The 16910-nt window shown below is 41.8% G+C and overlaps 1 protein-coding gene across 2 annotated transcripts in view; it reads right to left on the bottom strand.

The window, feature by feature from the left end:
• Nucleotides 1-16910, bottom strand: part of ITIH5 (inter-alpha-trypsin inhibitor heavy chain 5) — a 91110-nt gene that overhangs the window by 45314 nt on the left and 28886 nt on the right. The window lies entirely within an intron of this gene.

Below are 16910 nucleotides of genomic sequence, written 5' to 3'. Positions count from 1 at the left end.
CAGCCTCGAATTCCTGGGCTCAAGTGATCCTCTCACCTCAGCCTCCCGACTAGCTGGGACTACAGGCACACACCACTATACCTGGGTAATTTTTTTGTTTTTTGTAGAGACAGTCTCTCGCTATGTTGCCCAGGCTAGTCTTGAATTCCTTGGCTCAAGCCATCCGCCTTGCCTCAGCCTCTCAAAATTCTAGGAGTACAGGCATGAGCCACCATGCCCAGCCTATGGCTGATTTAAAAGAAAAAAAACCTCAAAGCTTTTTAGCATGAACTTTAGGGTAGAAATTAGAATTACAGAAAGATAAACAGATAAGTGGGTGTTACGTGATTTATGGAAACCTGGTGTGATGACAGTTTAAGCACTTCATCCTATCTTTTCCTCCTGTCCAGCATTTCCTATTAGAACACAGAGAATTATTTAGCAAACGACTCACATTTATAACCCAAACAACACCATATCTATGTATTTGGCAATAAAACCCAAAGGATGAGGTCTGCACGCACTGTGGAGAATATGAAAATATAAACAAGAATTCTTAATCATAAGTGCATGTGGAGGCTTTTATCCAGATACTGAATCAAAGCCAGACTTAAAACTGCTGCAAAGCCTCTGATTATCTTTTTAAGTGTACTCAAGTTGATAGCACGAAATAGGCTGACCAGCAATTTCCCATCTCCAATTAGCAGAATAAAAAAGGAAATGAGGCGTTAAGTGGCCACAGTAATTTGTACTTAAAAATAAACTTCCTTCTGCTGAGGGTTTATTAGACACAAAATTCAAAGGAAGTTTAAACATTTCCTTTAACAAAACACATAATTTTTTTTTCAGAGACAATTTAGGTGTAACCTTAACAGGAACCACAAGGTACAACAGATTCTTCTATTATTTGCACTTATTAAGGGCAGAGATTTTGGAAGTGATCAGAAAGCCAGCAAAGAGAAAAGTTTATTCCTGTAGGGAGACAGTTATGTAAGAGAGAACATGCATCCACAGATCTGCTCATCTGAAGGAGCTGGGAAAATCCAGACAGTACATGGAGAGGCGGCACAATCCAGGTCACTACCAGCATGGTTGAAGATGCCTTAGAACCATTAAACAGGAGAAAGAAGAGGGTGCTGAAAAAGGAAAAGTCCTTGAAATCAAAGGAAACTGCATGCTGTCCAGGGTCAGCCTCTCACTGATGGTCATTGTCAAAGCACCCAGAATGACAGCCATCATAATATATCAGCTAAGAGCACAGGATCATGGTCAGAGACCTGCATTTAAATATTGGTTTCAATTCTTATTAGCTGTGAAGCTTTGAGCAAGTTACTGAGCCTTGGTATTCTCATCTGTAAAATGGATTAATGAGAGTACCAACCTCACAGGGTTGAAAAGGTCAAGTGACGTCGTGTACTTAGCACCATTCCATTTCACAGTCAGCAGTCATGCTAGCTTATATCATTACTATATTCGTCTGTTTTTACACTGCTATAAAGAAGTACCTGAAACTAGGTAATTTATACAGAAAATAGGTTTAATTGGCTCACAGTTCCACATGGCTGGGGACGCCTCAGGAAACTTACAATCATTTTGGAAGGTGAAGGGGAAGCAGGCACATCTTACATGGCAGCAGGAGAGAGAGAGAGAGAGAGAGAAGGGGGAAGCGCCAGACTTTTAAACCATCAGATCTATGAGAACTCACTCACTATTATGAGACCAGCAAGGGGGAAATTCACCTCTGTGATCCAATCACCTCCCACCAGGCCCCTCCTCTGACACACGGGGATTACAACTCTAGATGTGATTTGGGTGGGGATACAGAGCCAAACAATTTCCAGCCTTAACTATATAAAATAGAAGGAGGGGCCAGGCACAGTGGCTCACACCTGTCATCCTTTGAGAGGCCAAGGTGGGTGGATCACCTGAGGTCAGGAGTTCAAGACCAGCCTGACCAACATGGTGAAACCTCATCTCTAATAAAAATACAAAAAATTAATCAGGTGTGGTGGCAGGCATCTGTAATCCCAGCTACTCAGGAGGCTGAGGGAGGAGAATTGCTTGAACTGGGGAGGCAGAGGTTGCAGTGAGCTAAGATTGCACCATTGCACTCTAGCCTGGGCAAAAAGAGCAAAACTCTCCATCTCGAAAAAAAAAAAAAAAATAGGAGTAATCAAATATACAACTATAAACACAAGTCAAACTTGGGATACCACAAGGCAATAAAAACAAAAGAATACTGCTATTTAGAACATGGTTCAATCTCACAGTCGTCTTCAGGGAAAATACCAGACACAAAAGGGCATCTTCTCTCTGCTTCCATCTGCATAAAGTTCAAGAGAAGCATGAAATATCTATGGCTACTGGAGAAGAACAGTGCTGGCCTTTGAGGGGCAGCTACTGACCAGAAAGAGCACAGGGTAATTTTGAGGAAGGGTGAAAATATTCCATGTCTTGATGTGAAAGGCAGTTGTACGGGTGTATACATATGTAAAAATTTATCAAGCTGTATACATAAGATTTGTACCCTTTATAGTGTATGTACACCCTAGTTTTTAAAGTTTAAATTTGTTGTTAGCAAAGTAGATTACACAGCCATTCCCCAGCATGGAACATAACAATGTCATTTGCCAAACAGACCCCTCTCTGCCCTTTTTCTTAGGATGAATGTGCCTGGGCATTTATTAAATGAGGATTAGATGTGTCCAGAACATTTCCAGCTGGCAGATTTGGACCAGGGAGAGAGTTTCTGGGGAGCACTTTTCAGCACCGTGTCAGTGAACCCTAAGAAAGTTGTCCTGTTGGGATTGGCTGCTTCCACATCCCACCCCATTAGAAGGGCTCAAGTGACCCCTGGAATAATCCTCCCACCCCACGTGGGTGTAGAGCGGTTCTCACTACGATCTTGAACCAGCACCATCAGCAGACCCTGGGAACTTGCTAGAAATGCCAATTCTCAAGCCCACCCCAGAAACTCAGAGTCAGAAACTCTGGGGATGGGACTCCACCATTTGTGTGTTAAGGGGCCCTCTGGGTGATTCTGGTTTTTGCCCATAGAAAATAGGCATGTGCCTTACACACAGTCTGTGTGCTTTACACATAGAAAAGAGTCAATAAAATGTGTTGTATGCAATTAGGCAGCACTTAGGTTATCTCTAAGATTCGACAATAATTAGATTAAACTCTCTTTATGCTGCCAGCATGTACCTACTTAGTCTTGCTTTCAGTCTCCTCTTGAAAATGCTTTTTACAAGTGCCCTGAATTAATGCCATTCATGGCTGAATAAAAGCACTGGGGATTAAAAAGTATAATTTCTCTCTTCATAATTCATTTGACTAGGCTCTTTGATATCGACCATGAGGAAGGATACTGTATGTTTATTTTGATTTCCTAGTGACCTCTGGTTTTACTAGTTCATGATGAAAATTCATGAGATTCATCTAAATGGGCTTATTTTACACACCCAAAGAGTGGGTTGATCCTCAGTTTGGTTACTCACCAAGGAGCCTGGTTACCGACACCAACTACCATCCAATAAAAATCACAATAAATCAGTAAATGTGACCCAATAAATTTTCCACTACATATTTTTTTTTAAGTTTACTGGGAGCAATTCCAGAGGTACATCTTTAGAAATCATCTTTTTATTAGTGGAGAAAAACAAATCTGTTAAGTAGGTTTATATGGGCTGCTCCACCGTTACTGACCAAAATCCCAGAGCAGAGGAATACAACTTCATTTCCCTTGCTGTGAAGGGGGACTCACCCTGCTGACCACCGCAGATATTTCCTAAGCACAATGAGTGTCACCCGCAGGGTCCTCAGAGTCATAGGATAACGCAGACTGTAAGTAAAGAGATTGGTGCAGACGAAAATAGAGGAAGAATCTGATCCACTTGTCTAATGAGAACCCACATCCCTTTCCTCCTGTGTGTTCTCTCCTTGCCCACTCCCAGGGCGAGCTGGAGTAGCTGCTCCGACGTGAGGGAGGCCAAGTCTTCGAATGCCATCTTCCTGCCTCCATGCAAGCATTGGCAGTCCCATGCAAGACAATCCCAGGGACACACAACTGCCCCTCCCACCCTCGGGAAATTTACTCACGCTCTTCCTCCACTCACTGACTCTTCCCTGCCTCTCAGGTCACCAGGGTTCCCAGGGAGCTCTCTTCTTTTCTAAAGCCCAATATTTTTCGACAAGGAGCTTTGTGTTATCTTTGCAAATTACAGAATACCAAAGAGAGTGGACTGTAGAGTGTGACTGAATCAAAACGACTGACAATATTCCTGAGCTTCAGTTCCACATCTGCTACACAGGAACAATTCCACAATCAGAATCATTGCTGAGATGAAGTGAATCTCACATGTAAGGTGCCCAGCGTGGTGCCTGGCACACAGTAGGTGCTTAATAAATACATACTAGTTCTATCCTCTTCCCCTTCAGAATGAGTTTCTTGTACTCTTTGTCCATTATGATGGACAACTTATAAAGAAAAACAATGTGCTTTGATAACACACAGTTCACGTTTTGTCACAGCAGGTTTCTCTGTACCACTGAAAGCTTGATAAAAACAAATAAGCAATATTTCAAAAGGACAGACACATAATAAACATTCATAACAGGGAATTCAGTATATATACACATTATACATGTCGATATACTTATGTAAAGAATAATCTTTACAAAGCACAATGAAGTCAGTAGCTGTCTGAAAGTCCCCTAAAATTATATGCAGAATTTTGCACTTAAGTGTAAATGTTCATGTTTTTCTGAAGAAAGGATGCATTGATTTTGCCACATCCTCCAAGGGCTCTAAAGAAAGTTAAGAACCATGCCTGTACGTGTATTAAATATTCCTCTGACTGATCCTATTGGGTAATGACAAAGTACTTTATATCTTGTCCATCAGAGTTGAAGAGAACAAAACGTATGTGCTTAGTGACGTCCTGATACAGGGGTGTCCGTCACAAACAATCTTTTCCTAGACAATCACATGGAGGAAAATGGAAGCCAACCGCTATGTAAAATGTCTGAACGGGAAAACACTGAGGAGCCGGACACCATCCTCACAGCCATGGGCTGGAAGCGCCACCCTCTGGGTGGATGGGCAGAGAGATTTCCTGCCTCTGTTTCCTGAGGGCCTGGCTTTGGCTACTGTCAGAGAAAAGCAGCCAACACCTGGTGCTTTGACAAAAGGATTCCCCAACACACACTGCCTGCTCATTTCCTCTGCAAAAAGAAGCTTAATTTGTCTATGTTTGTTTATGAACCCTGCTCACCTGGGATCCAACGAGGCAATTTCTTAAATATATGGCGGTCAAGAATACCGTGAATAATTGGAACACTACCCTATGAGGGGAGCAATGAAGATAAAATTCAAGCAAATCAGCAGAGGACTCAAAGAAAACCTGGCAACACAGAGGCAATGAAGACGAGAACGAATTTGGTTAAATACCTTCATAAGTCTCTTACTATTCACAGTTATCTTTTGGGAAAGGATTTTTCTTCCCCCAGGTGAATGTTTGATATTTTAAATCCTTTTGGAAAACAGCATCATATAGATATGAGAGCAACACACAGCGCAGAATACTAGTGTGAATTTATAGCTGAAGGAATTCAAACTCAACTCTAGTATTTTATAGTCGAGTAGATGTTTGCTCAGGTTTCTTAGCAAACCCGTTTTCTTCACTGCTTAGTCAATGCTCTTCCTTTCTCAAAGAATAGATTCCTGACTCTCAGTTTGCCATATTTGAAAAATTTTCCCAAGAGAGAACTATGCATGAAAAAAAGTACAACTACCTCACCCAGCAGCCACACACTGTAGAAGTTAACCCTTAAAAATATACATTATTGGGCCAGGCACGGTGGCTCACCCCTATAATCCCAGAACTTTGGGAGGACGAGGCAGGTGGATCACCTAAGGTCAGGAGTTACACACCAGCCTGGCCAACATGGTGAAACCCCATCTCTACTAAAAGTAGAAAAATTAGCCGGCATGGTGGCACACACTTCTGGTCCCAGATACTAAGGAGGCTGAGGCAGGAGAATCACTTGAACCCAGAAGGCGGAGGTTGCAGCGAGCCAAGATTGTGTCACTGAACTCCAGCCTGGGTGACAGAGTGAGACTCTGCCTCAAAGAAAAAATTTTATACATACATACATATATATATATATGCATTATCCCTTTCTGCCATCATGTTGACCTCAAATGCTACGTGCTCCAAGCGTTTCAAACTCAACCAAATGGAAGCCCACCAGAAACAATGGTAGAGCAGCAAAGGAATATGAGACTGAGAGACTTCTGTTAAGTTCCTTTACGGGGTTCTGTGGCACACAGGCAGAGCAGGGTCTATAACTGAGAAAGCTGGAGCGGCACTCCATAGATTCGATCTTACAGGTTTTTCTTCTTCTTACTCAAAACTGCCAACTCTCCATACCCATTAGGGTGACTACTATCAAAAAAGAAAAACAGGAAGTGATGAGTGTTTGGTGAGGATACGAAGAAAATGGAACCCTCGGGCACTATCGGTGGGAGTGCAGGATGGTGCAGCCACTGTGGAAAACAGTGAGGCGGCCCCCAGGAAAACTAACATAGCACTGCCATGGGACCCAGCAGTTCCACTTCCGGGTGTATGGCCAAAATCTGAAAGCGGGATCTGGACTTTTCCAGATATTTGCACGCCCATGCTAATACCAGCATTATTCACAAGATCCAAGAGGTGACGGAAACTCGTGCGCATTGATAGGTAATAAATAAAAAAAATGTGGTGCAGACATACAGTGCAATATAATTCAGCCTTTAAAAGAAGAGAAATGTTGACAGGTGGTACAACATGGACAGACCTTGAGGATGTCATGTCAGGTGACATAAGCCAGACACAAAAGAACGGATACTGTATGAGTCCACTTACACGAGGTATGTAAAGTTGTCCAATTTGTAGATGAGACAGAAAGGAGAACCTGGTTATCTGGGACCAGGCAGAAGGGGAAATGGAGAGTCAGTGTTTAGTAGGTACAAAGTTTCATTTGGGAGATGAAAAAGTTCAGCAGATCGGTTATACACCAATGTGAATAGGCAACTCTGCCAAGCACTTAGAAATGACTAAGATGAGCCAGGCGTGGTGGCTCACACCTGTAATCTCAGCACTTTGGGAGGGCAAGGCAGGAGGATCACTTGATGTCAGGAGTTTGAGACCAGCCTGGCTAACATGGTGAAACCCTGTCTCTACCAAAAATACAAAAATTAGCCCGTCCTGGTGGCACATGCCTGTAACCCCAGCTACTGGGGAGGCCAAGGCAGGAGAATTGTTGAAACTCAGACGGCAGAGGTTGCCATGAGCAGAGATTGCACCACTGCACTCTTGCCTGGCTGACAGAGTGAGACTGTGTCTCAAAAAAAATGAAAAGAATGGTTAAGATGGTAAATTTTATGTTGTGTGCTTTTTATCACAATTCAACATTTTTATGTTTTTAACTGCCAGCTCTAAGTTCTGCAAAGACAGTGACAACATCTTAGACGTCTGTAGATTTGAGGAACCTCGCACAGCGCCAGAAACGTGAGAGTTCAACTTCAAGCTTGCCAAACATTGAGGATGAAAATGACCGAACATATGAGCACACAGCAGGGCAGGTGGGCAGAGGAGCCCTTCAAGGGAACTGATGTTTCTCTTCCCGGATGTGTTCAGGGGGTGTGGCAGATGCTTTTGGTGATCAGCATCATATCCTCTGACCCACCTCTGGCTCAGCCACAGCTGTGGTGACCCATGTCACACACACTGACAACGTCCACCTCCCACAGCACACCAAGGCAACGGGGAAAAGGGAGAAAAAAGCGAAGCCCCACAGTAAAAAGGAGGTGGCTCACCAGTATTGGGCCAGAGAGAAAAGCCAAAACCTCTGTGCCATGCTCTTGGGTTGACCGAACCACAGCTGATGTCAAAACAAACAAGATAACATGGTTTTTCACATTGGCATTAAAAATCAAAACAAAACCAACTATGGGGCCAAATGATTCATACCTGAATAATTTGTGTGAACAATGCTGGAAACCCTCACATAACAACCAGATTGTTTCCTGGCAAAGGTACAGAGATTTCACAGAGGCCAAACAGGGTCCTGCCCTTCCAGCTGCAGAGCGGAGACTGGACCCAGGCCGGGACCCAGGAGCTGGGGGCTTCACAGCCAGTCACAATGCAGCCTTTAATAGGCAGAGTTGCCCGATTTAGCAAATTACAATACAGAATGCTTGTTACATTTGAATTTCTGATAAACAATGAATAATTTATTAGTACCACCATGTCCTAAATATTGTACAGGATATATTGCTTCTCTGAATTCAAATGAAACTGGGCATCTTATATTTCATCTAGAAACCCTAGCTAAGGGGGATTTATCTAGATTTTCTGTAACCTAAATCTTCTGGAACCAACGTTAGTTATTAATTCTGTCTCATAACAGCATAAGTGCTAGACCCAAGATCTGGCAACATTTACCAACTTAAGCCAAGAAAGTGCTGAAAACCTACTAGCACTGCCATAGCCAACACTTATTTCCCTCTCAGTTCCTTGAAAGAACACTTACTGAGCACCCATTCTATGCCAGTGCCTAAGAACACAACCCTAAACCTTCACTGCAAAGGCAGGATCATGATGTTTATAGAACAAAGTGAAACATCATAAAAATTTTTAAAACAGGGAGTGAGGGACAATGGGAGGAAGAACATTAGGACAAACAGCTAATGCATGAGGAGCTTAAAACCCAGATGATGGGTTGATGCATGCAACAAAACACCATGGCACACATATACCTACGTAACAAACCTGCACGTTCTGCACATGTATCCCAGAACTTAAAGGCAAAAAAAAAAAAAAAAGAAAAAAGGAAGAATATAAAGTTAAAAAAAAATTAAACAGATTCAATTCAACCCCTTCTTGGGCATCCACTGAAATCGAGACACTGTGCTAGTCTCTGGTCAAGGCAGGATGTGTGGCTGGTCAGTACCCTCTCCTCAAAGACAGCTGTAGTGTCAGCCACCTGGTCTTCCAAAATAAAAGGTCCTAAAAGCTGTATTTCCAGTGGTTCTCTTCTTTCCAATGACGTTTCCTTAGTTCTCAGGATTATTTGAAGGTTGAAATTTTATTGGACACTTACATAGGTGTGCTATGATTAACAAGCAAGCCATAAACTGGGTGACACCCAGTCCTGTTATTTGCCTTCCCACACAAGTAAAGGACTCACAGATCACTGCCAGAGAACACAGTGAACTTGCTTCCAGGGCATGTGAAGGGAGTGGGATTCTAACAATCTAGAATGTAATTTTTTTCATTTTTAACAAAAATCAAGGTGAAACTCGCAGAATATGAAATTAACCTTTTTTTTTTTTTTTAAGACAGTCTCGCTGCTCTGTCGCCCACGCTGGAGTGCAGTGGTGCCACCTCAGCTCCCTGCAGTCTCCACCTCCCAGATTCAAGTGATTCTCCTGCCTCAGCCTCCCAGGTAGCTGGGACTACAGGCGCTCGCCACCACACCCGGCTCATTTTTGTATTTTTAGTAGAAAGGGGGTTTCCCCATGTTAGCCAGGCTGGTCTCGAACTCCTGGTGTCAAGTGATCTACCCACCTTGGCCTCCCAAAGTGCTAGGATTATAGGTGTGAGCCACTGCGCCTGGCCAAAATTAACCATTTTAAAGTGTACAAACAAATTTAGTACATTCACAATGTTGCACAACCAGCACCTCTATCAAAAAACGTCTTCATCACCCCAAGGAAACTCTGCAACCATCAAGCAGCCACTTTCCACTCCTCCCTCCCCCCAGCCCTAGGCAACCGCCACCTACTTTCTGTCTCTATGGATTTGTGTGTTCGGACATTTCAACTAAATGGAGTCATACACATGTGACCTCTTCCGTTTGGCTTCTTTCACTTAGGGTAATGTTTTCGAGGCTCCTTCATGTTGTAGCATGTATTCGTGTTGTGGCATGTATCTGTGCTGTAGCATATGTCCGTATTATAGCAAGTATCCATGTGTAGCATGTATCTGTGTTATGGCATGTAACTGCATTGTGGCATGTGTTTATGTTGTGCCATGTATCCATGTTGTAGCATGTGTCCATGTTGTAGCATTAGCACATATCCACATAGCATGTGTTTGCATTGTGGCATGTGTCCACGTTGTGGCATGTGTCCACGTTGTAGCATGTGTTGTTATAGCATATGTTCATGTTGTAGCATGTGTCCATGTTGTGGCATGTATCCACAGTGTAGCATGTGTTCATGTTACAGCATGTATTCATGTTGTAGCATGTGTCCATGTTGTGGCATGTATCCATGTTGTAGCATGTGTTCGTGTTATAGTGTGTGCTCATGTTGTAGCATGTGTCCATGTTGTAGCATGTGTTCATGTTATAACATGTGCCCATGTTGTAGCATGTGTCTGCATTGTAATATGCATCCATGTTGTAGCATGTGTCCTTTTTGTAGCATGTATCCATGTTTCATTCCTTTTCATGCCTGGATAATATTCCCTTGTATGCATATACCACATTTTGTTTATCCATTCACCTGTTCAGGGGAATTTGTGATATGTATCCATGTTGTAGCATGTACTCATGCTGTAGCATGTGTCCGTATTGTGGCATGTATCCGTGTTTTGTTCCTTTTCATGCCTGGATAATATTCCCTTGTATGGATATACCACACTTTGTTCATCCATTCACCTGTTCAGGAGCATTTGTATTATTTCCACATTGGGGCTACAGTCAATACTGCTACAGTAGACATTCCTGCACAAGTATTTAAGTACCTGCTTCAGTTACTTTGAATATATACCTAAAGGACTTGCTCAATCTTCACATCAATGGCTCTCAATCCTGACAATACTCTCTACTAACACAGAGGGGTTTAGAAAGAATTCTGGACAACCTACCCTAGACAAGTCCTACCCTACCCTAGACAAGTAAATTTGCATATATTAGGGTGGGGCTAGGGAGCTGTACTTTTGGATGTGATATTCTATAAATGTGTATTAAAAACTTAAAAATCTATAAGTAATTTTAACAAATTTTAGTTATTTATAAAGTTAAGAATAATGCTATTTTTTCTGCCACTCAACAGGTGTGGTCGTATGACTTACATGGTTTATCCTTTCTATTCCTTGCTTTTTCAAAAAGTTTTATGGAAGTTTAGTTGACACACCATAGCCTTTACTCATTTTAAGTGTACAATTTAAAATATACCTGGCATAGAATGTGTGTTTAGTGTTTGTTCAAGGAACTGAGGAGGAAATAACTTGGTTGTGACAGTGCTGTTAGGTTTTCAGCACTTTCTTGGCTTACTTTGGCAAATTTTGCCAGATCTTGAGTTTTGCTAGATCTTTGAACTTGCTCAGTTTAACTTTCTGAGGACCCTTGAAATGTTTTGCCACTCCATTTTACATTCCTACCAGCAACGGAGGAGGGTCCCAATCTCTCCACATCTTCCTAGTGCTTGTAACTTTCCTTTGTTTTATTATAGTCATCCTAATGTGTGTGAATTGGTTTTGATTTGCATTCCTAATGACTAATCATGTCAAGAACGTTTTCTGATGCTTTTGGCCATTTGTATGTCTTCTCTGGAAGAATGTTCAAGTCCTTCACTCACATTTTAATTGGGTTGTCTATCCCTTCGTGGTTGAGTTGTAAGGATTCTTTGTATCTTCTGGACACTTGACTCCTGTCAAATATATGATTTGCAAACACTTTCTCCTATCCTGTACGTTGTCTTTGTAGAATGTATTTTTTAAGAGCACAACCTGATATTCTACCTCTTTTTTCCATGTTCTTAAGTACAAAACACTTCTCGGTAACGAACCAGATGGCAGGAGAAGATGAAAACAGTTACAAAGGTCTCCCCATTCCTAGAGTTAAGATTTCCTTTTAATGTTAGGTTCCCCGTAAGCTCTCATAAGTCCCTCAGTTTTGACAGACATGAGGAATTGAAGTTACCCAGGAACCTCAGGTGGTGGCTTAGAAATGAAGTCAGCAGCCCAGAAAAAAAAAAAAAAAAGAGTTTAGGAAACAAAGGGGTAGGAACAAAAGTCAAATATTGCTCGAAAATAGGACATCACAGTCTAAACCCCAAACTGTATTACCCATTGCAATTATACAGGGATATTTTTAATAAAAATACTGACACCTAGTTTCCATCCGCAGCTATTTGATTTCATTGGCATGGGTAAGGCTTGAGCTATAGATTTATAAAAGCTCCCTGAGGACTCCAATGGGCGGCAAAGTCTGGGAACCACTGAGATTGGCAATGGAGCTGTCAAACCACGGGAATGAAGGCTGACACTAAGCCAGACTTGGAGCCTCTTCTTTCAACGTGGGGTGGGGTTGGAGTGGGAGGGCTGCGGGAGGGGCAATTCCCACAAGTCCAAGAAGCTAGAGAGGGAATCAAGTACTCTTTTTTTTTTTTTTTTTTGAGACAATGTCTCACTCTGTCACCAGGCTGGAGTGCAGTGGTGCGATATTAGCTCACTGCAACTTCCACCTCCCAGGTTCAAGCGATTCCCCTGCCTCCGCCCCCCATGTAGCTAGGACTACAGGCAAGCACCACCAAACCGGGCTACTTTTTTGTATTTTAGTAGAGACGGGGTTTCAGCATGCTGGCCAGGATGGTCTTGATCTCCTGACCTCAGGTGATCTGCCCACCTTGGCCTCCCAAAATGCTAGGATTATAGGCGTGAGCCACTGTGCCCTCAAGTACATTTAAGAAGCTCTTTTTTGACACCCAAAATAAGATGATACCTAGTTTAATAAGCTTAAGACTGTATTACAAAGACTGCACCGGCGCACTGAGCTTGCCTGCTGGGATTTTTCCATCTCAGGTTTCCATATGGAAGAGCAGAAGCAGGAGAGGGGAAGGGGCTGTTTCCACCAACCACATAGCTCTACATTGGCCTGTATCTGAGAGTGGAAACTTGCTGGTGGAAAAGAGAAAGAAAATAAAATATATTTTAAATAGGATCTGAAGTCAGACTAATCTAGGGCCCCATGAAATTGAGAAACAATCTTGTTTAATTTTTCTTTTTTTTTTTTTTTTTGAGACCAAGTCTGACCCTCTCACCCTGGCTGGAGTACAATGGTGGGATCTCGGCTCACTGTAGCCACTGCCTCCTGGGTTCAAGTGATTCTCTTGCCTCAGCTTCCCAAGCATTTGGGATTACAGGCGTGTGCCACCTTGCCCAGCTAATTTTTGTAATTTTTTCTTTTTTTAGTATTGGGGTTTTACCATGTTGGCCAGTCTGGTCTCAGACTCCTGACCTCAGGTGATCTGCCCACCTTGGCCTTCCAAAGTGCTTGGATTACAGGTGAGAGCCACTGCACCCAGCCCAATCTTGTTTAATTTAAAAGCTGCTTCTGTAGGCCAAGATTTTGACATAATTAATATTCCTAAGGTCAGCTGGAAAATCTGAGGGAATAGATATCAACATTTACTGAGCATCTGAATTACCTACAGTGCTTTTTAAAAAATAGCTGTTAGTCTAAAAATAAAATGCATTTAAACTCAAAAAAAAAAAAATAGCTGTTTGAAGTCTACAGGAATAGAGAGTGGATTAGTGGTTGCCTGGGGCTGGGGTAGGAACAGGATGTGACTGCAGATGGGTACAAGGATCTTTTCTGGGTGTTACAAGTGTTCTAAAATTGGACCATGATGATGTCTGCACAACTCTGCCAATGTACTAAAAATCATTGAATTGTACACTTAAAATGAGTAAATGTTATGGTATATAAATTAAACGGCCATAAAACTTTTTTAAAGATAAGGAATAGAAAGGATAAACCGTAAAAGTCACACCTGTTGAGTGGCAGAAAAAATAGCATCATTCTTAACTTTACAAATAATTAAAATTTTTAATCATAGATTTCAAAGTTTTTAACATACATTTATAGAATATCACACTGAAAAGTACAGCTTCCTAGACCCACTCTAATACATTCCAATTCACTTGTCTAGATAGGGTAGGACCTGTCTAGGGTAGCTTGTCTGGAATTCTTTTTAAACCCCTCTAGGTTACTAGAGAATATAGTCAGGATAGAGTCGTTGATGTAAAACCACAGGGAAAATAAAATAAGTAAGGTATCCCTTTTCTCACTTGATTTATCTCATTTTATTTTACCCCTAGTCATCGGAATCTTGTCATAAATGAAAATATTCTGCCAAAAATATTTTAGAATCATGGCAAGGGTAGTAATTTAGGTGCCATAAGTGAGACAGCAGGAAGTTCATGAGTCTAACAGAGAGTAGAGTAACCAGCCTTAAAGCAAGCACACAGGAGGAATGTCTGTCTTGAAATATCAGTCAGAATATACCTTCAGAAATCACACATCCCAGGGACGTTCCAGGAAAGTGTTCATTTCAAATACTCTGTTCCACTGAGCTCATAAACCATGATAATATTGTAGAGGGTAAGAACTGGGGAAGTGGAGAATAGAGAGACAGAAGAGAGAGGGGATCTTGTATTTCACTGTATACCAATTTGTAATGCTTGAGATTTTTAACCACATACCTGTGTTAATTATTTTAATAAACAGAAATTATAATGCTTCAGCTTCCAAAATACTTCTCACAGGATTGCCTTTTACACAGGGAAAAATCCCATTAATTTATAATTTAACTGATGTGGGTTCAGTCCTGATGCACCAGAAAAGTAAACTGAGGCAAATGTAGATTATATTGCTCTCAGTCTTTCTTTTTATTTTTGTGTTCAGGAACAGAGTTGGAATCTGGAGTCCACCCCCGGTAATGTACAGTCTATTTAATGAGGAGGTGGATGGTGCAGTGGTTAATGTATAACTTGGAATCAAATAGATCTATGCTTAAATTCTATTTCTATCCGTAATTAAATATGAGACATTGTCCATATGACTGAACCTCTGAAAGTCATGGTTCAGTCATATGGACAAGGTCTCATATTTACAAGCCCTTGAATAGAACTTTAGACCCTATTTAAAATGTATTTTATTTTGTTTCAGTAAGTAAGTTTTCTTAGCTTCTTCATAATTAAAATGAGGATTGAAAAATGCAAGCTAAGAGGGTTGTTATAAAATTAAATGAGATCATACTCTCTGCAAGTGGTTAGTCTAGTATCTAGCAGACAGTAGTTACCCTTATCTAGAATTGCATCTCTGAAGATGAAAATGGGTCCATGGTGAGAGATTTACTTAGACAAATTCCAGAAGTTAGATTTCTTAACCCAGCCAGATCTATCTGTGGAATGTACTGGCTTGGGCCTCATTCACACAATCATAGTTCTGGTGTGAGCCCAATTCCAGTTTGATCTCTAGCCTGGATTTCTTCTAGAAACATGCAGCAGTGTCCAAACAAAATCACAGCACCCTGTGCTTCAAGCTGCTAAGGCTGCCATTTTGCAGACACAATGACCACTGAGGTTTGAAAGACGGGTGAGGGGAACGGCAAAAAGCCAGTTCCTCCACTGCACCTGGCTCTGGGACATGCTTGTAAAACTTCGTGTTCTGGATGTCCTTTGGTACAAGGAGCAAGGAAAACAATTTCCTTAAAAACAAACAGATCCCAAGAGATCAAACATTTGGAAAAATTCCTCTGAGATACTAACAGGCCCTGAATATAAACAGTAAGCAACGTTTTTAGCTAACAGTCATAATTCATACTCCCTCCAAACAAAACACATACACACCCCACGACATGTACACATCTCTGAAGAGTCAGCATGGTTCTGAAATTAGGCAAAACACATATTTCCTTACTGCAGCAGGAGCCCCTCTGAACCTTCTGCTGACACAGCTACTGAACACTGCTCTCACCCCAGACACGCTTCTCAGATACTCCACCCTCCTTATGAGATCCTGCCAACTCTTCCCCTGAAAAGATACTTCCTTCCCACAGTTGCACATGAGAAAATTTTCTTCCAAGGTACAGTTAGACAGAAACGAAATTTTAAAACATTCTTTGTTATTCATGTTTGCTTTTCTTTTTAATTTTTTTTCTTTCATACAGATAAGATCTTACTATGTTTCGCAGGCTGGTCTCGAACTCCTGAGCTCCAGTGATCCTCCCACCTTGGGCCTCCCAAAGTGCTGGGATTACAGGTGTTAGCCACCATCCCTGGCCTGCTTTACTTCTGTAGTTTGAAGACACTCAATTAGCTACCTGCCATTTAACAGGCATTGTGTTAAGTACTAAGGAGACACAGGTTAATCAGACACAGACCTGCTTTCAAAGAAGTAAATATAATGTGATGCTAGTAAGAATACTTAATTTAATTTTATTTTTTTAGAAGGAGTCTCGCTCTGTCGCCAGGCTGGAGTGCAGTGGTGCAATCTCGGTTCACTGCAACCTCTGCCTCCGGGGTTCAAGTGATTCTCCTCAGCCTCCCAAGAATACTTAGTTTTTAAGCTCTCACTCTGGGGCCAGCCTTTACATACATAAGCACTTCACAGTGACCGATGAGCTAGTTATTAACCCTGTTTCCCAGATGTCTTACACAAGCTGAGTCTTACAGCCTTGCATTTTCTACAAGGTTCCAATTCACAACTGAACTAAATCCATTAACCATATAACTACCACCTGCATGACCTAAGAATGGAGTATTGGATCTCATGCCATTTCTAAATGCCAGGTGATTTGACAATATTTTTGCTTTTTCTAGATACCAGCTAGATCTGGATTAAGAATGTCAAGCTCATTGTTTGGAGTCAACGCAGAACAAAAGACTTGAGCCCAACACATAACAAAGGACCTGGGTCTCTGGCAGAGCCAGGAAGTGCTCAATCTGTGAGAGCGAACAACCTCTCACGAAGTCATTAACTCAACTGCATGCTGGGAGAGAAAGCGTATTTTCCGCACTGCTTGCCCTTCCACAGACCAGCTCTAGGCCTGGGCTGTTTTTGCATTATGTTAAATACCAACATTCTGATTC

This window comes from Cebus imitator, unplaced genomic scaffold, assembly GCF_001604975.1.
Source record: "Cebus imitator isolate Cc_AM_T3 unplaced genomic scaffold, Cebus_imitator-1.0 Scaffold20, whole genome shotgun sequence".
NCBI classification, from domain to species: Eukaryota; Metazoa; Chordata; class Mammalia; order Primates; family Cebidae; genus Cebus; species Cebus imitator.
The sequence above is the reverse complement of the archived record's forward strand: the minus strand, read 5'-3'. Positions and strand labels throughout refer to the sequence as shown.